This window comes from Ambystoma mexicanum, chromosome 1q (assembly GCF_040938575.1).
Source record: "Ambystoma mexicanum isolate Mex_15411 chromosome 1q, UKY_AmexF1_1, whole genome shotgun sequence".
NCBI classification, from domain to species: Eukaryota; Metazoa; Chordata; class Amphibia; order Caudata; family Ambystomatidae; genus Ambystoma; species Ambystoma mexicanum.
Genome location: NC_090922.1, coordinates 492,204,746 through 492,227,518, shown reverse-complemented (window position 1 = coordinate 492,227,518; position 22,773 = coordinate 492,204,746).

Below are 22,773 nucleotides of genomic sequence, written 5' to 3'. Positions count from 1 at the left end.
GCCCCGTGTCTCTCTCCTGTTGCCCCCCACCCCCTGCTCATGCCCCGTGTCTCTCTCCTGTTAACCCCCACCCCCGCTCATGCCCCGCATCTCCCTCGTGTTCCCCCACCCCGCTCATGCCCCGTGTCTCCCTGCTGTTGCCCCCACCCCCCGCTCATGCCCCGTGTCTCCCTGCTGTTGCCCCCCACCCTCCGCTCATGCCACATGTCTCCCTGCTGTTGCCCCCCACCCCCGCTCATGCCCCGTGTCTCTCTCCTGTTACCCCCCCACCCCCCTCTCATGCCCCGTGTCTCTCTCCTGTTACCCCCCTGCTCATGCCCCATGTCTCTCTCCTGTTACCCCCCACCCCCCTCTCTTGTCCCGTGTCTCTCTCCTGTTGCCCCCCACCCCCCGGTCAAGCCCCGTGTCTCTCTCCTGTTGCCCCCATCTCCCAGTCATGCCCCGTGTCTCTCTCCTGTTACCCCCCCACCCCCTGCTCATGCCCCGTGTCTCTCTCCTGTTACCCCCTGCTCATGCCCCCTGTCTCTCTCCTGTTGCCCCCCACCCCCTGCTCATGCCCCGTGTCTCTCTCCTGTTAACCCCCACCCCCGCTCATGCCCCGCATCTCCCTCGTGTTCCCCCACCCCGCTCATGCCCCGTGTCTCCCTGCTGTTGCCCCCACCCTCTGCTCATGCCCCGTATCTCACTGCTGTTGCCCCCAGCCCCCGCTCATGCCCCGTGTCTCCCTGCAGTTTCCACCCACCCCCTCTTATGCCCCGTGTCTCTATCCTGTCACCCCCCACCCTCCGCTCATGCCCCATGTCTCTCTCCTGTTACCCCCACCCCCCTCTCATGCCCCGTGTCTCCCTCGTGTTCCCCCCACCCCCGCTCATGCCCCGTGTCTCCCTGCTGTTGCCCCCCACCCCCCGCTCATGCCCCGTGTCTCTCTCATGTTGCCCCCCACCCCCGGCTCATGCCCCGTGTCTCTCTCCTGTTACCCTCACCCCCCTCTCATGCCCAGTGTCTCTCTCATGTTGCCCCCCACCCCCGGTCATGCCCCGTCTCTCCCTGCTGCTGCCCCCCACCCCCTGCTCATGACCGAGTCTCTCTCCTGTTACCCTCAACCCCGCTCATGCCCCGTGTCTCTCTCCTGTTAACCCCCCACCTCCCTCTCATGCCCTGTGTCTCTCTCCTATTGCCCCCCACCCCAAGGTCAAGCCCTGAGTCCCTCTCCTGTTGCCCCGACCCCCCAGCCATGCCCTGTGTCTCCCTGTTGCCCCCCACCCCCCGGTCATGCCCTGTGTCTCCCTCCTGTTGCCCCCCACCCCCGCTCAGGCCCCGTGTCTCTCTCCTGTTAACCCCCACCCCCTGCTCATGCCCCATGTCTCCCTGCTGTTGCCTCCAACCCCCCACTCATGCCCGCGTCTCCCTGCTGTTGCCCCCCCACCCCCCACTCATGCCCCGTGTCTCTCTCTTGTTACCCCCCCGCCCCCCTCTCATGCCCTGTGTCTCTTTCCTTTTACCCCCCGCCCCCCAGTCATGCCCCGTGTCTCCCTGCTGTTGCCCCCCACCCCCCGTTCATGCCTCGTGTCTCTCCTGTTACCCCCCACCCCCACTCATGCCCCGTGTCTCCCTGCTGTTGCCCCTCACAACCCGCTCATGCCCCGTGTCTCTCTCCTGTTACCCCCACACCCCTGCTCATGCCCCGTGTCTCCCTTGTGTTCCCCCACCCCCCGCACATGCCCCGTGTCTCCCTGCTGTTGCCCCTGTCCCCCGCTCATGCCCCCTGTCTCTCTCCTGTTACCCCCCACCCCCCTCTCATGCCCCGTGTCTCTCTCCTGTTGCCCCCCACCCCAAGGTCAAGCCCTGAGTCCCTCTCCTGTTGCCCCGACCCCCCAGCCATGCCCTGTGTCTCCCTGTTGCCCCCCACCCCCCGGTCATGCCCTGTGTCTCCCTCCTTTTGCCCCCCACCCCCCGCTCATGTCCCGTGTCTCTCTTCTGTTACCCCCCACCCCCCGCTCATGCCCCGTGTCTCCCTCGTTTTCCCCCCACTCATGCCCCGTGTCTCCCTGCTGGTGCCTCCCACCCCCGCTCATGCCCCGTGTCTGTCTCCTGTTACCCCCCACCCCTCACTCATGCCCCGTGTCTCTCTCGTGTCGCCACCACCCCCCGGTCATGCCCCGTGTCTCCCTCCTGTTGCCCCCCAACCCCCGCTCATGCCCCGTGTCTCTCTGCTGTTACCCCCACCCCCCTCTCGTGCCCCGTGTCTCTCTCCTGTTAACCCTCACCCCCCTCTCATGCCCCGTGTCTCTCTCATGTTACCTCCCACCCCCCGGTCATGCCCCGTGTCTCCCTTCTGTTGCCCCCCACCCCCAGTCATGCCCCATGTCTCCCTGCTGTTGCTCCCAACCCCCCGCTCATGCCCCGTGTCTGTCTCCTGTTACCTCCCACCCCCCTCTCATGCCCCGTGTCTCTCTCGTGTTCCCCCCACCCCCGCTCATGCCCCGTGTCTCCCTGCTGTTGCCCCCCACCCCCGCTCATGCCCTGTGTCTCTCTCATGTTGCCCCCCACCCTCGCTCATGCCCCGTGTCTCTCTCCTGTTACCCCCACCCCCCTCTCATGCCCCGTGTCTCTCTCCTGTTGACCCCCACCCCCGGTCATGCTCCGTGTCTCCCTGCTGTTGCCCCCCACCCCCCGCTCATGCCCCGTGTCTCTCTCCTGTTACCCCCCGCCCCCGCTCATGCCCTGTGTCTCTCTCCTGTTGCCCCCCACCCCCTGGTCATGCCCCGTGTCTCCCTGCTGTTGCCCCCCACTGCCCGCTCATGCCCCGTGTCTCTCCTGTTGCCCCCTACCCCCCGCTCATGCCCCGTGTCTCCCTCGTGTTCCCCCCACCCCGCTCATGCCCCGTGTCTCCTTGCTGTTGCCCCCCACCCCCCGCTCATGCCCCGTGTCTCTCTCCTGTTACCCTCACCCCCCTCTCATGCCCAGTGTCTCTCTCATGTTGCCCCCCACCCCCGGTCATGCCCCGTCTCTCCCTGCTGTTGCCCCCCACCCCCTGCTCATGCCCGAGTCTCTCTCCTGTTACCCTCAACCCCGCTCATGCCCCGTGTCTCTCTCCTGTTAACCCCCCACCCCTCTTTCATTCCCCGTGTCTCTCTCCTGTTACTCCCCAGCCCCCGCTCATGCCCCGTGTCTCTCCTGTTGCCCCCCACCCCCCGCTCATGCCCCGTGTCTTCCTGCTGTTGCCCCCCAACCCCGCTCATGCCCAGTGTCTCTCTCCTGTTAACCCCCACCCCCTGCTCATGCCCCGTGTCTCCCTGCTGTTGCCTCCCACCCCCCACTCATGCCCGCGTCTCCCTGCTGTTGCCCCCCACCCCCCACTCATGCCCCGTGTCTCTCTTTTGTTACCCCCCCTGCCCCCCCCATGCCCTGTGTCTCTTTCCTTTTACCCCCCACCCCCCAGTCATGCCCCGTGTCTCCCTGCTGTTGCCCCCCACCCCCCGTTCATGCCTCGTGTCTCTTCTGTTACCCCCCACCCACACTCATGCCCCGTGTCTCCCTGCTGTTGCCCCTCACAACCCGCTCATGCCAGGTGTCTCTCTCCTGTTACCCCCACACCCCTGCTCATGCCCCGTGTCTCCCTTGTGTTCCCCCACCCCCCGCTCATGCCCCGTGTCTCCCTGCTGTTGCCCCCGACCCCCGCTCATGCCCCCTGTCTCTCTCCTGTTACCCCCCACCCCTCTCATGCCCCGTGTCTCTCTCCTGTTGCCCCCCACCCCAAGGTCAAGCCCTGAGTCCCTCTCCTGTTGCCCCGACCCCCCAGCCATGCCCTGTGTCTCCCTGTTGCCCCCTACCCCCCGGTCATGCCCTGTGTCTCCCTCCTTTTGCCCCCCGCTCATGTCCCGTGTCTCTCTTCTGTTACCCCCCACCCCCCGCTCATGCCCCGTGTCTCCCTCGTTTTCCCCCCACTCATGCCCCGTGTCTCCCTGCTGTTGCCTCCCACCCCCGCTCATGCCCCGTGTCTGTTTCCTGTTACCCCCCACCCCTCACTCATGTCCCGTGTCTCTCTCCTGTTACCCCCACCCCCTCTCATGCCCCGTGTCTCTCTCCTGTTACCCCTATCCCCTGCTCATGCCCCGTGTCTCTCTCCTGTTACTCCCCACCCCCCTCTCATGCCCCGTGTCTCCCTCGTGTTCCCCCCACCCCCGCTCATGCCCCGTGTCTCCCTTCTGTTGCCCCCCACCCCCAGTCATGCCCCATGTCTCCCTGCTGTTGCTCCCAACCCCCCGCTCATGCCCCGTGTCTGTCTCCTGTTACCTCCCATCCCCCTCTCATGCCCCTTGTCTCCCTCGTGTTCCCCCCACCCCCGCTCATGCCCCGTGTCTCCCTGCTGTTGCCCCCCACCCCCGCTCATGCCCTGTGTCTCTCTCATGTTGCCCCCCACCCTCGCTCATGCCCCGTGTCTCTCTCCTGTTACCCCCACCCCCCTCTCATGCCCGTGTCTCTCTCCTGTTGACCCCCACCCCCGGTCATGCTCCGTGTCTCCCTGCTGTTGCCCCCCACCCCCCGCTCATGCCCCGAGTCTCTCTCCTGTTACCCATACCCCCGCTCATGCCCCGTATCTCTCTCCTGTTACCCCCCACCCCCGCTCATGCCCCGTGTCTCTCTCCTGTTGCCCCCCACCCCCTGGTCATGCCCCGTGTCTCCCTGCTGTTGCCCCCCACTGCCCGCTCATGCCCCGTGTCTCTCTCCTGTTGCCCCCTACCCCCTGCTCATGCCCCATGTCTCTCTCCTGTTAACTCCGACCCCCCGCTCATGCCCCGTGTCTCCCTGCTGTTCCCCCACCCCCCGCTCATGCCCCGTATCTCCCTGCTGTTGCCCCCCACCCTCTGCTCATGCCCTGTGTCTCCCTGCTGTTGCCCCCCACCCCCGCTCATGCCCCGTGTCTCTCTCCTGTTACCCCCCTCTCATGCCCCGTGTCTCTCTCCTGTTGCCCCCCACCACCCTGGTCATGCCCCGTGTCTCCCTGCTGTTACCCCAACACCCCGCTCATGCCCCGTGTCTCTCTCCTGTTCCCCCACCCCTCGCTTATGCCTCATGTCTCTCCTGTTACTCACCACCCCCCGCTCGTGCCCCGTGTCTCTCTCCTGTTGCCCCACACCCCCCAGTCATGCCCCATGTCTCCCTGCTGTTGCCCCCAACCCCCCGCTCATGCCCCGTGTCTCTCTCCTGTTACCTCCCGCCCCCTCTCATGCCCCGTGTCTCCCTCGTGTTCCCCCCACCCCCGCTCGTGCCCCGTGTCTCCCTGCTGTTGCCCCCCACCCCCGCTCATGCCCTGTGTCTCTCTCATGTTGCCCCCCACCCTCGCTCATGCCCCTTTTCTCTCTCCTGTTACCCCCACCCCCCTCTCATGCCCCGTGTCTCTCTCCTGTTGACCCCCACCCCCAGTCATGCCCCGTGTCTCCCTGCTGTTGCCCCCCACCCCCCGCTCATGCCCCAAGTCTCTCTCCTCTTACCCCTACCCCCCGCTCATGCCCCATGTCTCTCTCCTGTTACCCCCCACCCCCTCTCATGCCCCATGTCTCTCTCCTGTTACCCCCCACCCCCCGGTCATGCCCCGTGTCTCTCTCCTGTTAACCCCGACCCCCCGCTCATGCCCCGTGTCTCCCTCGTGTTCCCCCCACCCCCCGCTCATGCCCCGTGTCTCCCTGCTGTTGCCCCCCACCCTCTGCTCATGCCCCGTGTCTCCCTGCTGTTGCCCCCCACCCCCGCTCATGCCCTGTGTCTCTCTCCTGTTACCCCACCACCCCCCTCTCATGCCCCGTGTCTCTCTCCTGTTACCCCCACCCCCCTCTCATGCCCCTTGTCTCTCTCCTGTTACTCCCCACCCCCCTCTCATGCCCCGTGTCTCTCTCCTGTTGCCCCCACCCCCCGGTCATGCCCCGTGTCTCCCTCTTGTTCCCCCCACCCCCTGCTCATGCCCCGTGTCTCCCTGCTGTTGCCCCCCACCCTCCGCTCATGCCACATGTCTCCCTGCTGTTGCCCCCCACCCTCTGCTCATGCCCCGTGTCTCTCTCCTGTTAACCCCCACCCCCGCTCATGCCCCGTGTCTCCCTCTTGTTTCCCCCACCCCCCGCTCATGCCCCGTGTCTCCCTGCTGTTGCCCCCCACCCTCCGCTCATGCCACATGTCTCCCTGCTGTTGCCCCCCACCCCCGCTCATGCCCCGTGTCTCTCTCCTGTTGCCCCCCCACCCCCCTCTCATGCCCCGTGTCTCTCTCCTGTTGCCCCCCACCCCCTGCTCATGCCCCGTGTCTCTCTCCTGTTAACCCCCACCCCGCTCATGCCCCGCATCTCCCTCGTGTTCCCCCACCCCGCTCATGCCCTGTGTCTCCCTGCTGTTGCCCCCACCCCCCGCTCATGCCCCGTGTCTCCCTGCTGTTGCCCCCCACCCTCCGCTCATGCCACATGTCTCCCTGCTGTTGCCCCCCACCCCCGCTCATGCCCCGTGTCTCTCTCCTGTTACCCCCCCACCCCCCTCTCATGCCCCGTGTCTCTCTCCTGTTACCCCCCTGCTCATGCCCCATGTCTCTCTCCTGTTACCCCCCACCCCCCTCTCTTGCCCCGTGTCTCTCTCCTGTTGCCCCCCACCCCCCGGTCAAGCCCCGTGTCTCTCTCTTGTTGCCCCCATCTCCCAGTCATGCCCCGTGTCTCTCTCCTGTTACCCCCCCACCCCCTGCTCATGCCCCGTGTCTCTCTCATGTTACCCCCTGCTCATGCCCCGTGTATCTCTCCTGTTGCCCCCCACCCCCTGCTCATGCCCCGTGTCTCTCTCCTGTTAACCCCCACCCCCGCTCATGCCCCGCATCTCCCTCGTGTTCCCCCACCCCGCTCATGCCCCGTGTCTCCCTGCTGTTGCCCCCACCCTCTGCTCATGCCCCGTATCTCACTGCTGTTGCCCCCAGCCCCCGCTCATGCCCCGTGTCTCCCTGCAGTTTCCACCCACCCCCTCTTATGCCCCGTGTCTCTATCCTGTCACCCCCCACCCTCCGCTCATGCCCCATGTCTCTCTCCTGTTACCCCCACCCCCCTCTCATGCCCCGTGTCTCCCTCGTGTTCCCCCCACCCCCGCTCATGCCCCGTGTCTCCCTGCTGTTGCCCCCCACACCCTGCTCATGCCCCGTGTCTCTCTCATGTTGCCCCCCACCCCGGCTCATGCCCCGTGTCTCTCTCCTGTTACCCTCACCCCCCTCTCATGCCCAGTGTCTCTCTCATGTTGCCCCCCACCCCCGGTCATGCCCCGTCTCTCCCTGCTGTTGCCCCCCACCCCCTGCTCATGCCCGAGTCTCTCTCCTGTTACCCTCAACCCCGCTCATGCCCCGTGTCTCTCTCCTGTTAACCCCCCACCCCCCTTTCATTCCCCGTGTCTCTCTCCTGTTACCCCCACCCCCCGCTCATGCCCCGTGTCTCTCTCCTGTTGCCCCCCACCCCCACTCATGCCCCGTGTCTTACTGCTGTTGCCCCCCACCGCCGCTCATGCCCCGTGTCTCTCTCCTGTTAACCCCCACCCCCTGCTCATGCCCCGTGTCTCCCTGCTGTTGGCTCCCACCCCCCACTCATGCCCGTGTCTCCCTGCTGTTGCCCCTCCACCCCCCACTCATGCCCCGTGTCTCTCTCTTGTTACCCCCCCGCCCCCCTCTCATGCCCTGTGTCTCTTTCCTTTTACCCCCCACCCCCCAGTCATGCCCCATGTCTCCCTGCTGTTGCCCCCCACCCCCCGTTCATGCCTCGTGTCTCTCCTGTTACCCCCCACCCCCACTCATGCCCTGTGTCTCCCTGCTGTTGCCACTCACAACCCGCTCATGCCCCGTGTCTCTCTCCTGTTACCCCCACACCCCTGTTCATGCCCCGTGTATCCCTTGTGTTCCCCCCAGCCCCCGCTCATGCCCGTGTCTCCCTGCTGTTGCCCCCGACCCCCGCTCATGCCCCCTGTCTCTCTCCTGTTACCCCCACCCCCCTCTCATGCCCTGTGTCTCTCTCCTATTGCCCCCCACCCCAAGGTCAAGCCCTGAGTCCCTCTCCTGTTGCCCCGACCCCCCAGCCATGCCCTGTGTCTCCCTGTTGCCCCCCACCCCCCGGTCATGCCCTGTGTCTCCCTCCTGTTGCCCCCCACCCCCGCTTAGGCCCCGTGTCTCTCTCCTGTTAACCCCCACCCCCTGCTCATGCCCCATGTCTCCCTGCTGTTGCCTCCAACCCCCCACTCATGCCCGCGTCTCCCTGCTGTTGCCCCCCCACCCCCCACTCATGCCCCGTGTCTCTCTCTTGTTACCCCCCCGCCCCCCTCTCATGCCCTGTGTCTCTTTCCTTTTACCCCCCACCCCCCAGTCATGCCCCGTGTCTCCCTGCTGTTGCCCCCCACCCCCCGTTCATGCCTCGTGTCTCTCCTGTTACCCCCCACCCCCACTCATGCCCCGTGTCTCCCTGCTGTTGCCCCTCACAACCCGCTCATGCCCCGTGTCTCTCTCCTGTTACCCCCACACCCCTGCTCATGCCCCGTGTCTCCCTTGTGTTCCCCCACCCCCCGCACATGCCCCGTGTCTCCCTGCTGTTGCCCCGTCCCCCGCTCATGCCCCCTGTCTCTCTCCTGTTACCCCCCACCCCCCTCTCATGCCCCGTGTCTCTCTCCTGTTGCCCCCCACCCCAAGGTCAAGCCCTGAGTCCCTCTCCTGTTGCCCCGACCCCCCAGCCATGCCCTGTGTCTCCCTGTTGCCCCCCACCCCCCGGTCATGCCCTGTGTCTCCCTCCTTTTGCCCCCCACCCCTCGCTCATGTCCCGTGTCTCTCTTCTGTTACCCCCCACCCCCCGCTCATGCCCCGTGTCTCCCTCGTTTTCCCACCACTCATGCCCCGTGTCTCCCTGCTGTTGCCTCCCACCCCCGCTCATGCCCCGTGTCTGTCTCCTGTTACCCCCCACCCCTCACTCATGCCCCGTGTCTCTCTCGTGTCGCCCCCACCCCCCGGTCATGCCCCGTGTCTCCCTCCTGTTGCCCCCCAACCCCCGCTCATGCCCCGTGTCTCTCTGCTGTTACCCCCACCCCCCTCTCGTGCCCCGTGTCTCTCTCCTGTTAACCCTCACCCCCCTCTCATGCCCCGTGTCTCTCTCATGTTACCTCCCACCCCCCGGTCATGCCCCGTGTCTCCCTTCTGTTGCCCCCCACCCCCAGTCATGCCCCATGTCTCCCTGCTGTTGCTCCCAACCCCCCGCTCATGCCCCGTGTCTCTCTCCTGTTACCTCCCACCCCCCTCTCATGCCCCGTGTCTCTCTCGTGTTCCCCCCACCCCCGCTCATGCCCCGTGTCTCCCTGCTGTTGCCCCCCACCCCCGCTCATGCCCTGTGTCTCTCTCATGTTTCCCCCCACCCTCGCTCATGCCCCGTGTCTCTCTCCTGTTACCCCCACCCCCTCTCATGCCCCGTGTCTCTCTCCTGTTTACCCCCACCCCCGGTCATGCTCCGTGTCTCCCTGCTGTTGCCCCCCACCCCCCGCTCATGCCCCGTGTCTCTCTCCTGTTACCCCCCGCCCCCCTCATGCCCCGTGTCTCTCTCCTGTTGCCCCCCACCCCCTGGTCATGCCCCGTGTCTCCCTGTTGTTGCCCCCCACTGCCCGCTCATGCCCCGTGTCTCTCTCCTGTTGCCCCCTACCCCCCGCTCATGCCCCATGTCTCTCTCCTGTTAACTCCGACCCCCCGCTCATGCCCCGTGTCTCCCTCGTGTTCCCCAACCCCCGCTCATGCCCCGTGTCTCCTTGCTGTTGCCCCCCACCCCCCGCTCATGCCCCGTGTCTCTCTCCTGTTACCCTCACCCCCCTCTCATGCCCAGTGTCTCTCTCATGTTGCCCCCCACCCCCGGTCATGCCCCGTCTCTCCCTGCTGTTGCCCTCCACCCCCTGCTCATGCCCGAGTCTCTCTCCTGTTACCCTCAACCCCGCTCATGCCCCGTGTCTCTCTCCTGTTAACCCCCCACCCCTCTTTCATTCCCCGTGTCTCTCTCCTGTTACCCCCCACCCCCCGCTCATGCCCCGTGTCTCTCCTGTTGCCCCCCAACCCCGCTCATGCCCAGTGTCTCTCTCCTGTTAACCCCCACCCCCTGCTCATGCCCCGTGTCTCCCTGCTGTTGCCTCCCACCCCCCACTCATGCCCGCGTCTCCCTGCTGTTGCCCCCCACCCCCCACTCATGCCCCGTGTCTCTCTTTTGTTACCCCCCCGCCCCCCCATGCCCTGTGTCTCTTTCCTTTTACCCCCCAACCCCCAGTCATGCCCCGTGTCTCCCTGCTGTTGCCCCCCACCCCCCGTTCATGCCTCGTGTCTCTTCTGTTACCCCCCACCCCCACTCATGCCCCGTGTCTCCCTGCTGTTGCCCCTCACAACCCGCTCATGCCACGTGTCTCTCTCCTGTTACCCCCACACCCCTGCTCATGCCCCGTGTCTCCCTTGTGTTCCCCCACCCCCCGCTCATGCCCCGTGTCTCCCTGCTGTTGCCCCCCACCCCAAGGTCAAGCCCTGAGTCCCTCTCCTGTTGCCCCGACCCCCCAGCCATGCCCTGTGTCTCCCTGTTGCCCCCCACCCCCCGGTCATGCCCTGTGTCTCCCTCCTTTTGCCCCCCGCTCATGTCCCGTGTCTCTCTTCTGTTACCCCCCACCCCCCGCTCATGCCCCGTGTCTCCCTCGTTTTCCCCCCACTCATGCCCCGTGTCTCCCTGCTGTTGCCTCCCACCCCCGCTCATGCCCCGTGTCTGTTTCCTGTTACCCCCCACCCCTCACTCATGTCCCGTGTCTCTCTCCTGTTACCCCCACCCCCTCTCATGCCCCGTGTCTCTCTCCTGTTACCCCTATCCCCTGCTCATGCCCCGTGTCTCTCTCCTGTCACTCCCCACCCCCTCTCATGCCCCGTGTCTCCCTCGTGTTCCCCCACCCCCGCTCATGCCCCGTGTCTCCCTTCTGTTGCCCCCCACCCCCAGTCATGCCCCATGTCTCCCTGCTGTTGCTCCCAACCCCCCGCTCATGCCCCGTGTCTGTCTCCTGTTACCTCCCACCCCCGCTCATGCCCTGTGTCTCTCTCATGTTGCCCCCCACCCTCGCTCATGCCCCGTGTCTCTCTCCTGTTACCCCCACCCCCCTCTCATGCCCCGTGTCTCTCTCCTGTTGACCCCCACCCCCGGTCATGCTCCGTGTCTCCCTGCTGTTGCCCCCCACCCCCCGCTCATGCCCCGAGTCTCTCTCCTGTTACCCATACCCCCGCTCATGCCCCGTATCTCTCTCCTGTTACCCCCACACCCTCTCATGCCCTGTGTCTCTCTCCTGTTGCCCCCCACCCCCTGGTCATGCCCCGTGTCTCCCTGCTGTTGCCCCCCACTGCCCGCTCATGCCCTGTGTCTCTCTCCTGTTGCCCCCTACCCCCTGCTCATGCCCCATGTCTCTCTCCTGTTAACTCCGACCCCCCGCTCATGCCCCGTGTCTCCCTGCTGTTCCCCCACCCCCCGCTCATGCCCCGTATCTCCCTGCTGTTGCCCCCCCACCCTCTGCTCATGCCCCGTGTCTCCCTGCTGTTGCCCCCCACCCCCGCTCATGCCCCGTGTCTCTCTCCTGTTACCCCCCACCCCCCTCTCATGCCCCGTGTCTCTCTCCTGTTGCCCCCCACCACCCTGGTCATGCCCCGTGTCTCCCTGCTGTTACCCCAACACCCCGCTCATGCCCCGTGTCTCTCTCCTGTTCCTCCACCCCTCGCTTATGCCTCATGTCTCTCCTGTTACTCCCCACCCCCCGCTCGTGCCCCGTGTCTCTCTCCTGTTGCCCCACCCCCCCCAGTCATGCCCCATGTCTCCCTGCTGTTGCCCCCAACCCCCCGCTCATGCCCCGTGTCTCTCTCCTGTTACCTCCCACCCCCTCTCATGCCCCGTGTCTCCCTCGTGTTCCCCCCACCCCCGCTCGTGCCCCGTGTCTCCCTGCTGTTGCCCCCCACCCCCGCTCATGCCCTGTGTCTCTCTCATGTTGCCCCCCACCCTCGCTCATGCCCCTTTTCTCTCTCCTGTTACCCCCACCCCCCTCTCATGCCCCGTGTCTCCCTGCTGTTGCCCCCCACACCCCGCTCATGCCCCAAGTCTCTCTCCTCTTACCCCTACCCCCCGCTCATGCCCCATGTCTCTCTTCTGTTACCCCCCACCCCCTCTCATGCCCCATGTCTCTCTCCTGTTACCCCCCACCCCCCGGTCATGCCCCGTGTCTCTCTCCTGTTAACCCCGACCCCCCGCTCATGCCCCGTGTCTCCCTCGTGTTCCCCCCACCCCCCGCTCATGCCCCGTGTCTCCCTGCTGTTGCCCCCCACCCTCTGCTCATGCCCAGTGTCTCCCTGCTGTTGCCCCCCACCCCCGCTCATGCCCTGTGTCTCTCTCCTGTTACCCCACCACCCCCCTCTCATGCCCCGTGTCTCTCTCCTGTTACCCCCACCCCCCTCTCATGCCCCGTGTCTCTCTCCTGTTGCCCCCCACCACCCTGGTCATGCCCCGTGTCTCCCTGCTGTTGCCCCCCACCCCCCATTCATGCCCGTGTCTCTCTCCTGTTACCCCCCACCCCCCACTCATGCCCCGTGTCTCTCTGCTCTTGCCCCCCACCCCGCTCATGCCCCGTGTCTCTCTCCTGTTACCCCCCACCCCCTCTCATGCCCCGTGTCTCCCTCGTGTTCCCCCCATCCTCCGCTCAAGCCCTGTGTCTCCCTGCTGTTACCCCCCACCCCCCGCTCATGACCCGTGTCTCTCTCATGTTGCCCCCCACTCCCGCTCATGCCCCGTGTCTCTCTCCTGTTTGCCCCCACCCCCCTCTCTTGCCCCGTGTCTCTCTCCTGTTGCCCCCCACCCCCCATCAAGCCCTGCGTCTCCCTCCCGTTGCCCCCCACCCCCCACTCATGTCCCGTGTCTCTTTTCTGTTACCCCCACCCCCCTCTCATGCCCCGTGTCTCCCTCGTTTTCCCCCCGCTCATGCCCCGTGTCTCCCTCGTTTTCCCCCCGCTCATGCCCCGTGTCTCCCTGCTGTTGCCCCCACCCCCACTCATGCCCCGTGTCTGTCTCCTGTTACCCCCCACCCCCCGCTCATGCTCCGTGTCTCTCTCCTGTTACCCCCCACTCATGCTCCGTGTCTCTCTCCTGTTACCCCCCAGCCCCCTCTCATGCCCTGTGTCTCTCTCCTGTTGCCCCCCACCCCCGAATCATGCCCCGTGTCTCCCTTCTGTTGCCCCCCACCCCCCAGTCATGCCCCGTGTCTCCCTGCTGTTGCCCCCAACCCCCGCTCATGCCCTGTGTCTCTCTCCTGTTACCCCCACCCCCCTCTCATGCCCCGTGTCTCCCTCGTGTTCCCCCCACCCCCCGCTCATGCCCCGTGTCTCCCTGATTTTGCCCCCCCACCCCCAGCTCATGCCCCATGTCTCTCTCATGTTACCCCCACACCCCGCTCATGCCCCGTGTCTCTCTCCTGTTACCCCCCACCCCCCTCTCATGCCCCGTGTCTCTCTCCTGTTGACCCCCACCCCCGGTCATGCTCCGTGTCTCCCTGCTGTTGCCCCTCACCCCCCGCTCATGCCCCGAGTCTCTCTCCTGTTACCCATACCCCCGCTCATGCCCCGTATCTCTCTCCTGTTACCCCCCACACCCTCTCATGCCCTGTGTCTCTCTCCTGTTGCCCCCCACCCCCTGGTCATGCCCCGTGTCTCCCTGCTGTTGCCCCCCACAGCCCGCTCATGCCCCGTGTCTCTCTCCTGTTGCCCCCTACCCCCTGCTCATGCCCCATGTCTCTCTCCTGTTAACTCCGACCCCCCGCTCATGCCCCGTGTCTCCCTGCTGTTCCCCCACCCCCCGCTCATGCCCCGTATCTCCCTGCTGTTGCCCCCCACCCTCTGCTCATGCCCCGTGTCTCCCTGCTGTTGCCCCCCACCCCCGCTCATGCCCCGTGTCTCTCTCCTGTTACCCCCCACCCCCCTTGCATGCCCCGTGTCTCTCTCCTGTTGCCCCCCACCACCCTGGTCATGCCCCGTGTCTCCCTGCTGTTACCCCAACACCCCGCTCATGCCCCGTGTCTCTCTCCTGTTCCCCCACCCCTCGCTTATGCCTCATGTCTCTCCTGTTACTCCCCACCCCCCGCTCGTGCCCCGTGTCTCTCTCCTGTTGCCCCACACCCCCCAGTCATGCCCCATGTCTCCCTGCTGTTGCCCCCAACCCCCCGCTCATGCCCCGTGTCTCTCTCCTGTTACCTCCCACCCCCTCTCATGCCCCGTGTCTCCCTCGTGTTCCCCCCACCCCCGCTCGTGCCCCGTGTCTCCCTGCTGTTGCCCCCCACCCCCGCTCATGCCCTGTGTCTCTCTCATGTTGCCCCCCACCCTCGCTCATGCCCCTTTTCTCTCTCCTGTTACCCCCACCCCCCTCTCATGCCCCGTGTCTCTCTCCTGTTGACCCCCACCCCCGGTCATGCCCCGTGTCTCCCTGCTGTTGCCCCCCACCCCCCGCTCATGCCCCAAGTCTCTCTCCTCTTACCCCTACCCCCCGCTCATGCCCCATGTCTCTCTCCTGTTACCCCCCACCCCCTCTCATGCCCCATGTCTCTCTCCTGTTACCCCCCACCCCCCGGTCATGCCCCGTGTCTCTCTCCTGTTAACCCCGACCCCCCGCTCATGCCCCGTGTCTCCCTCGTGTTCCCCCCACCCCCCGCTCATGCCCCGTGTCTCCCTGCTGTTGCCCCCCACCCTCTGCTCATTCCCCATGTCTCCCTGCTGTTGCCCCCCACCCCCGCTCATGCCCTGTGTCTCTCTCCTGTTACCCCACCACCCCCCTCTCATGCCCCGTGTCTCTCTCCTGTTACCCCCACCCCCCTCTCATGCCCCGTGTCTCTCTCCTGTTACTCCCCACCCCCCTCTCATGCCCCGTGTCTCTCTCCTGTTGCCCCCACCCCCCGGTCATGCCCCGTGTCTCCCTCTTGTTCCCCCCACCCCCTGCTCATGCCCCGTGTCTCCCTGCTGTTGCCCCCCACCCTCCGCTCATGCCACATGTCTCCCTGCTGTTGCCCCCCACCCTCTGCTCATGCCCCGTGTCTCTCTCCTGTTAACCCCCACCCCCGCTCATGCCCCGTGTCTCCCTCTTGTTTCCCCCACCCCCCGCTCATGCCCCGTGTCTCCCTGCTGTTGCCCCCCACCCTCCGCTCATGCCACATGTCTCCCTGCTGTTGCCCCCCACCCCCGCTCATGCCCCGTGTCTCTCTCCTGTTGCCCCCCCACCCCCCTCTCATGCCCCGTGTCTCTCTCCTGTTGCCCCCCACCCCCTGCTCATGCCCCGTGTCTCTCTCCTGTTAACCCCCACCCCCGCTCATGCCCCGCATCTCCCTCATGTTCCCCCACCCCGCTCATGCCCTGTGTCTCCCTGCTGTTGCCCCCACCCCCGCTCATGCCCCGTGTCTCCCTGCTGTTGCCCCCCACCCTCCGCTCATGCCACATGTCTCCCTGCTGTTGCCCCCCACCCCCGCTCATGCCCCGTGTCTCTCTCCTGTTACCCCCCCACCCCCCTCTCATGCCCCGTGTCTCTCTCCTGTTACCCCCCTGCTCATGCCCCATGTCTCTCTCCTGTTACCCCCCACCCCCCTCTCTTGCCCCGTGTCTCTCTCCTGTTGCCCCCCACCCCCCGGTCAAGCCCCGTGTCTCTCTCCTGTTGCCCCCATCTCCCAGTCATGCCCCGTGTCTCTCTCCTGTTACCCCCCCCACCCCCTGCTCATGCCCCGTGTCTCTCTCCTGTTACCCCCTGCTCATGCCCCGTGTCTCTCTCCTGTTGCCCCCCACCCCCAGCTCATGCCCCGTGTCTCTCTCCTGTTAACCCCCACCCCCGCTCATGCCCCGCATCTCCCTCGTGTTCCCCCACCCCGCTCATGCCCCGTGTCTCCCTGCTGTTGCCCCCACCCTCTGCTCATGCCCCGTGTCTCCCTGCAGTTTCTACCCACCCCCTCTTATGCCCCGTGTCTCTATCCTGTCACCCCCCACCCTCCGCTCATGCCCCATGTCTCTCTCCTGTTACCCCCACCCCCCTCTCATGCCCCGTGTCTCCCTCGTGTTCCCCCCACCCCTGCTCATGCCCCGTGTCTCCCTGCTGTTGCCCCCCACCCCCCGCTCATGCCCCGTGTCTCTCTCATGTTGCCCCCCACCCCCGGCTCATGCCCCGTGTCTCTCTCCTGTTACCCTCACCCCCCTCTCATGCCCAGTGTCTCTCTCATGTTGCCCCCCACCCCCGGTCATGCCCCGTCTCTCCCTGCTGTTGCCCCCCACCCCCTGCTCATGCCCGAGTCTCTCTCCTGTTACCCTCAACCCCGCTCATGCCCCGTGTCTCTCTCCTGTTAACCCCCCACCCCCCTTTCATTCCCCGTGTCTCTCTCCTGTTACCCCCACCCCCCGCTCATGCCCCGTGTCTCTCTCCTGTTGCCCCCCACCCCCACTCATGCCCCGTGTCTTACTGCTGTTGCCCCCCACCCCCGCTCATGCCCCGTGTCTCTCTCCTGTTAACCCCCACCCCCTGCTCATGCCCCGTGTCTCCCTGCTGTTGGCTCCCACCCCCCACTCATGCCCGTGTCTCCCTGCTGTTGCCCCTCCACCCCCCACTCATGCCCGTGTCTCTCTCTTGTTACCCCCCCGCCCCCCTCTCATGCCCTGTGTCTCTTTCCTTTTACCCCCCACCCCCCAGTCATGCCCCATGTCTCCCTGCTGTTGCCCCCCACCCCCCGTTCATGCCTCGTGTCTCTCCTGTTACCCCCCACCCCCACTCATGCCCTGTGTCTCCCTGCTGTTGCCCCTCACAACCCGCTCATGCCCCGTGTCTCTCTCCTGTTACCCCCACACCCCTGTTCATGCCCCGTGTCTCTCTTGTGTTCCCCCCACCCCCCGCTCATGCCCCGTGTCTCCCTGCTGTTGCCCCCGACCCCCGCTCATGCCCCCTGTCTCTCTCCTGTTACCCCCACCCCCCTCTCATGCCCTGTGTCTCTCTCCTATTGCCCCCCACCCCAAGGTCAAGTCCTGAGTCCCTCTCCTGTTGCCCCGACCCCCCAGCCATGCCCTGTGTCTCCCTGTTGCCCCCCACCCCCCGGTCATGCCCTGTGTCTCCCTCCTGTTGCCCCCCACCCCCGCTTAGGCCCCGTGTCTCTCTCCTGTTAACCCCCACCCCCTGCTCATGCCCCATGTCTCCCTGCTGTTGCCTCCAACCCCCCACTCATGCCCGCGTCTCCCTGCTGTTGCCCCCCCACCCCCCACTCATGCCCCGTGTCTCTCTCTTGTTACCCCCCCGCCCCCCTCTCATGCCCTGTGTCTCTTTCCTTTTACCCCCAACCCCCCAGTCATGCCCCGTGTCTCCCTGCTGTTGCCCCCCACCCCCGTTCATGCCTCGTGTCTCTCCTGTTACCCCCCACCCCCACTCATGCCCCGTGTCTCCCTGCTGTTGCCCCTCACAACCCGCTCATGCCCCGTGTCTCTCTCCTGTTACCCCCACACCCCTGCTCATGCCCCGTGTCTCCCTTGTGTTCCCCCACCCTCCGCACATGCCCCGTGTCTCCCTGCTGTTGCCCCGTCCCCCGCTCATGCCCCCTGTCTCTCTCCTGTTACCCCCCACCCCCCTCTCATGCCCCGTGTCTCTCTCCTGTTGCCCCCCACCCCAAGGTCAAGCCCTGAGTCCCTCTCCTGTTGCCCCGACCCCCCAGCCATGCCCTGTGTCTCCCTGTTGCCCCCCACCCCCCGGTCATGCCCTGTGTCTCCCTCCTTTTGCCCCCCACCCCCCGCTCATGTCCCGTGTCTCTCTTCTGTTACCCCCCACCCCCCGCTCATGCCCCGTGTCTCCCTCGTTTTCCCCCCACTCATGCCCCGTGTCTCCCTGCTGTTGCCTCCCACCCCCGCTCATGCCCCGTGTCTGTCTCCTGTTACCCCCCACCCCTCACTCATGCCCCGTGTCTCTCTCGTGTCGCCCCCACCCCCCGGTCATGCCCCGTGTCTCCCTCCTGTTGCCCCCCAACCCCCGCTCATGCCCGTGTCTCTCTGCTGTCACCCCCACCCCCCTCTCGTGCCCCGTGTCTCTCTCCTGTTAACCCTCACCCCCCTCTCATGCCCCGTGTCTCTCTCATGTTACCTCCCACCCCCCGGTCATGCCCCGTGTCTCCCTTCTGTTGCCCCCCACCCCCAGTCATGCCCCATGTCTCCCTGCTGTTGCTCCCAACCCCCCGCTCATGCCCCGTGTCTGTCTCCTGTTACCTCCCACCCCCCTCTCATGCCCCGTGTCTCTCTCGTGTTCCCCCCACCCCCGCTCATGCCCCGTGTCTCCCTGCTGTTGCCCCCCACCCCCGCTCATGCCCTGTGTCTCTCTCATGTTGCCCCCCACCCTCGCTCATGCCCCGTGTCTCTCTCCTGTTACCCCCACCCCCCTCTCATGCCCCGTGTCTCTCTCCTGTTGACCCCCACCCCCGGTCATGCTCCGTGTCTCCCTGCTGTTGCCCCCCACCCCCCGCTCATGCCCCGTGTCTCTCTCCTGTTACCCCCCGCCCCCCCTCATGCCCCGTGTCTCTCTCCTGTTGCCCCCCACCCCCTGGTCATGCCCCGTGTCTCCCTGCTGTTGCCCCCCACTGCCCGCTCATGCCCCGTGTCTCTCTCCTGTTGCCCCCTACCCCCCGCTCATGCCCCATGTCTCTCTCCTGTTAACTCCGACCCCCCGCTCATGCCCCGTGTCTCCCTCGTGTTCCCCCACCCCCGCTCATGCCCCGTGTCTCCTTGCTGTTGCCCCCCACCCCCCGCTCATGCCCCGTGTCTCTCTCCTGTTACCCTCACCCCCCTCTCATGCCCAGTGTCTCTCTCATGTTGCCCCCCACCCCCGGTCATGCCCCGTCTCTCCCTGCTGTTACCCCCCACCCCCTGCTCATGCCCGAGTCTCTCTCCTGTTACCCTCAACCCCGCTCATGCCCCGTGTCTCTCTCCTGTTAACCCCCCACCCCTCTTTCATTCCCCGTGTCTCTCTCCTGTTACCCCCCACCCCCCGCTCATGCCCCGTGTCTCTCCTGTTGCCCCCCAACCCCGCTCATGCCCAGTGTCTCTCTCCTGTTAACCCCCACCCCCTGCTCATGCCCCGTGTCTCCCTGCTGTTGCCTCCCACCCCCCACTCATGCCCGCGTCTCCCTGCTGTTGCCCCCCACCCCCCACTCATGCCCCGTGTCTCTCTTTTGTTACCCCCCCGCCCACCACTGCCCTGTGTCTCTTTCCTTTTACCCCCCAACCCCCAGTCATGCCCCGTGTCTCCCTGCTGTTGCCCCCCACCCCCCGTTCATGCCTCGTGTCTCTTCTGTTACCCCCCACCCCCACTCATGCCCCGTGTCTCCCTGCTGTTGCCCCTCACAACCCGCTCATGCCACGTGTCTCTCTCCTGTTACCCCCACACCCCTGCTCATGCCCCGTGTCTCCCTTGTGTTCCCCCACCCCCCGCTCATGCCCCGTGTCTCCCTGCTGTTGCCCCCGACCCCCGCTCATGCCCCCTGTCTCTCTCCTGTTACCCCCCACCCCTCTCATGCCCCGTGTCTCTCTCCTGTTGCCCCCCACCCCAAGGTCAAGCCCTGAGTCCCTCTCCTGTTGCCCCGACCCCCCAGCCATGCCCTGTGTCTCCCTGTTGCCCCCCACCCCCGGTCATGCCCTGTGTCTCCCTCCTTTTGCCCCCCGCTCATGTCCCGTGTCTCTCTTCTGTTACCCCCCACCCCCCGCTCATGCCCCGTGTCTCCCTCGTTTTCCCCCCACTCATGCCCCGTGTCTCCCTGCTGTTGCCTCCCACCCCCGCTCATGCCCCGTGTCTGTTTCCTGTTACCCCCCACCCCTCACTCATGTCCCGTGTCTCTCTCCTGTTACCCCCACCCCCTCTCATGCCCCGTGTCTCTCTCCTGTTACCCCTATCCCCTGCTCGTGCCCTGTGTCTCTCTCCTGTTACTCCCCACCCCCCTCTCATGCCCCGTGTCTCCCTCGTGTTGCCCCCACCCCAGCTCATGCCCCGTGTCTCCCTTCTGTTGCCCCCCACCCCCAGTCATGCCCCATGTCTCCCTGCTGTTGCTCCCAACCCCCCGCTCATGCCCCGTGTCTGTCTCCTGTTACCTCCCACCCCCCTCTCATGCCCCGTGTCTCCCTCGTGTTCCCCCCACCCCCGCTCATGCCCTGTGTCTCCCTGCTGTTGCCCCCCACCCCCGCTCATGCCCTGTGTCTCTCTCATGTTGCCCCCCACCCTTGCTCATGCCCCGTGTCTCTCTCCTGTTACCCCCACCCCCCTCTCATGCCCCGTGTCTCTCTCCTGTTGACCCCCACCCCCGGTCATGCTCCGTGTCTCCCTGCTGTTGCCCCCCACCCCCCGCTCATGCCCCGAGTCTCTCTCCTGTTACCCATACCCCCGCTCATGCCCCGTATCTCTCTCCTGTTACCCCCCACACCCTCTCATGCCCTGTGTCTCTCTCCTGTTGCCCCCCACCCCCTGGTCATGCCCCGTGTCTCCCTGCTGTTGCCCCCCACTGCCCGCTCATGCCCCGTGTCTCTCTCCTGTTGCCCCCTACCCCCTGCTCATGCCCCATGTCTCTCTCCTGTTAACTCCGACCCCCCGCTCATGCCCCGTGTCTCCCTGCTGTTCCCCCACCCCCCGCTCATGCCCCATATCTCCCTGCTGTTGCCCCCCACCCTCTGCTCATGCCCCGTGTCTCCCTGCTGTTGCCCCCCACCCCCGCTCATGCCCCGTGTCTCTCTCCTGTTACCCCCCACCCCCCTCTCATGCCCCGTGTCTCTCTCCTGTTGCCCCCCACCACCCTGGTCATGCCCCGTGTCTCCCTGCTGTTACCCCAACACCCCGCTCATGCCCCGTGTCTCTCTCCTGTTCCCCCACCCCTCGCTTATGCCTCATGTCTCTCCTGTTACTCCCCACCCCCCCGCTCGTGCCCCATGTCTCTCTCCTGTTGCCCCACACCCCCCAGTCATGCCCCATGTCTCCCTGCTGTTGCCCCCAACCCCCCGCTCATGCCCCGTGTCTCTCTCCTGTTACCTCCCACCCCCTCTCATGCCCCGTGTCTCCCTCGTGTTCCCCCCACCCCCGCTCGTGCCCCGTGTCTCCCTGCTGTTGCCCCCCACCCCCGCTCATGCCCTGTGTCTCTCTCATGTTGCCCCCCACCCTCGCTCATGCCCCTTTTCTCTCTCCTGTTACCCCCACCCCCCTCTCATGCCCCGTGTCTCTCTCCTGTTGACCCCCACCCCCGGTCATGCCCCGTGTCTCCCTGCTGTTGCCCCCCACCCCCCGCTCATGCCCCAAATCTCTCTCCTCTTACCCCTACCCCCCGCTCATGCCCCATGTCTCTCTTCTGTTACCCCCCACCCCCTCTCATGCCCCATGTCTCTCTCCTGTTACCCCCCACCCCCCGGTCATGCCCCGTGTCTCTCTCCTGTTAACCCCGACCCCCCGCTCATGCCCCGTGTCTCCCTCGTGTTCCCCCCACCCCCCGCTCATGCCCCGTGTCTCCCTGCTGTTGCCCCCCACCCTCTGCTCATGCCCAGTGTCTCCCTGCTGTTGCCCCCCACCCCCGCTCATGCCCTGTGTCTCTCTCCTGTTACCCCACCACCCCCCTCTCATGCCCCGTGTCTCTCTCCTGTTACCCCCACCCCCCTCTCATGCCCCGTGTCTCTCTCCTGTTGCCCCCCACCACCCTGGTCATGCCCCTTGTCTCCCTGCTGTTACCCCCCACCCCCCGTTCATGCCCCGTGTCTCTCTCCTGTTACCCCCCACTCATACCCCGTGTCTCTCTGCTCTTGCCCCCCACCCCGCTCATGCCCCGTGTCTCTCTCCTGTTACCCCCCACCCCCTCTCATGCCCCGTGTCTCCCTCGTGTTCCCCCCATCCTCCGCTCAAGCCCTGTGTCTCCCTGCTGTTACCCCCCACCCCCCGCTCATGACCCGTGTCTCTCTCATGTTGCCCCCCACTCCCGCTCATGCCCCGTGTCTCTCTCCTGTTTGCCCCCCACCCCCCTCTCTTGCCCCGTGTCTCTCTCCTGTTGCCCCCCACCCCCCGTCAAGCCCTGCGTCTCCCTCCCGTTGCCCCCCACCCCCCTCTCATGCCCCGTGTCTCCCTCGTTTTCCCCCCGCTCATGCCCCGTGTCTCCCTGCTGTTGCCCCCACCCCCACTCATGCCCCGTGTCTGTCTCCTGTTACCCCCCACCCCCCGCTCATGCTCCGTGTCTCTCTCCTTTTACCCCCCACTCATGCTCCGTGTCTCTCTCCTGTTACCCCCCAGCCCCCTCTCATGCCCTGTGTCTCTCTCCTGTTGCCCCCCACCCCCGAATCATGCCCCGTGTCTCCCTTCTGTTGCCCCCCACCCCCCAGTCATGCCCCGTGTCTCCCTGCTGTTGCCCCCAACCCCCGCTCATGCCCTGTGTCTCTCTCCTGTTACCCCCACCCCCCTCTCATGCCCCGTGTCTCCCTCGTGTTCCCCCCACCCCCCGCTCATGCCCCGTGTCTCCCTGATTTTGCCCCCTCACCCCCAGCTCATGCCCCATGTCTCTCTCATGTTACCCCCACACCCCGCTCATGCCCCGTGTCTCTCTCCTGTTACCCCCCACCCCCCTCTCATGCCCCGTGTCTCTCTCCTGTTGACCCCCACCCCCGGTCATGCTCCGTGTCTCCCTGCTGTTGCCCCCCACCCCCCGCTCATGCCCCGAGTCTCTCTCCTGTTACCCATACCCCCG